Consider the following 1,546-nt stretch of genomic DNA (forward strand, 5'->3'; position numbering starts at 1 on the left):
TGGTCCACCAGAGGAGCAGCTCCACCCTCTCCACCCCCCACCGGTCCACCAGAGGAGCAGCTCCACCCTCTCCACCCCACACTGCTCCAACAGAGGAGCAGCCCATCTTATATTTTATTCTTATATTTTGTTACTATTATTATTTCATGTATATTGTATGTATGTATATTTTGTGTGCTGCTGTAACACTGTAATTTCCCATTTTTGGGGATCAATTAATATATATCTATCTATCTATTTGTACATTTTATGTGAGTTAACCCTCGTGTTGTCCTCCCGGGTCGAAAACGGATCTTTTTTAAGAATTTCAAACACTTCGCGTCCCACGGTTCTGTTTTCTGAGTCAAACTATCTGAAGTCTCCTCGGCTCCGTCTGATCCTCCACCTGTCCCCCGTGTCACGTTTGGATCCCGTATCTTAAGACTTCAATGTTGAGATCCAGGACGTTTAGTGGAACTGAACTTTGCAACCGAGGCCGTGTTAATGCCCTAAAGGACCAGCCCGCTATTTTTAAACAGCGTGGATTATGGTCCGTCAGTTCGTGATGCGGTGAAATATCTCCACAACTACTACACGGACTGGCATCAACCCTCATGTTGTCCTCATGTTGTCCTCGGGTCAAATGGACCCGTTGTCCCATATCAATGTTCTTTTTAATTCCCCAAAATAACATTATTGATTGCACACAACGCTCTCTGTCACATCTGCTGCAGATTTACAATGATCCCTCAGAAGGAATCACCGCACATGGCTACGCACTGGTAAGGAAATTTTTAACCCTCGTGGTGTCTTCTCGTCAAAATTGAAAATCAACACTTTCGTTGACGCTTTTTGTCGATGTTTTTAACTTTTCTTACGTTTTTGTCCCCTTTTTTCAACACTTTTGACGCTGTTTTACACTACATACCACTAACTTGTTAACCAGTTTTACAGTTATTTCTGGAATTTATGGTCAATAAACCTCATTTATAGGAAATTATACCTAATGTTTGAGTTAGAAAAGCAGAAATTAGGAATTATTGAGACTAAAGTTAAAGGAATGGATGTTGATATAAATCACAGACTGGAATATGTCGACTTTTACTCAATACTATTTCAAAAACACTTCCATTTGTTTTACAATGCTATAATATGACGAGCTCAGAGATGTTTTAGAAAGCCGTTTTTTACGATGCTAAAATTGCTGATTATTTACATGGAGTCTGGTTGGTTTAGCAAACGCAATTTCGGATCTTTATCAGAAAGGTCGACCTCCTTAGAAATCCTTTCCATAATGTTGTCAGACACTTAGAACATTAATCTGAGTCTTTCAGCAGCAAAACGAGCAATTTTATGAACGTAAAGCTGGACATTTATCCCATTAACTTCCATCATCAGAGATCTCGTTTAATTCTGCATCAATGTCAAAGGAAAATGTTCCCTCCGTAGTTTTTATTGTGTCCGATACTCAACGAGCTGCTGCAGAAACACGCCTGAAGCAATGAAGCAAAAGCTGTCAGATTAATGTAGCTCAATAAATATCACAATGTTCCCCTCTGAGGTGTAT

Source organism: Etheostoma cragini, chromosome 8 (genome assembly GCF_013103735.1).
Source record: "Etheostoma cragini isolate CJK2018 chromosome 8, CSU_Ecrag_1.0, whole genome shotgun sequence".
Lineage (NCBI taxonomy): Eukaryota > Metazoa > Chordata > Actinopteri > Perciformes > Percidae > Etheostoma > Etheostoma cragini.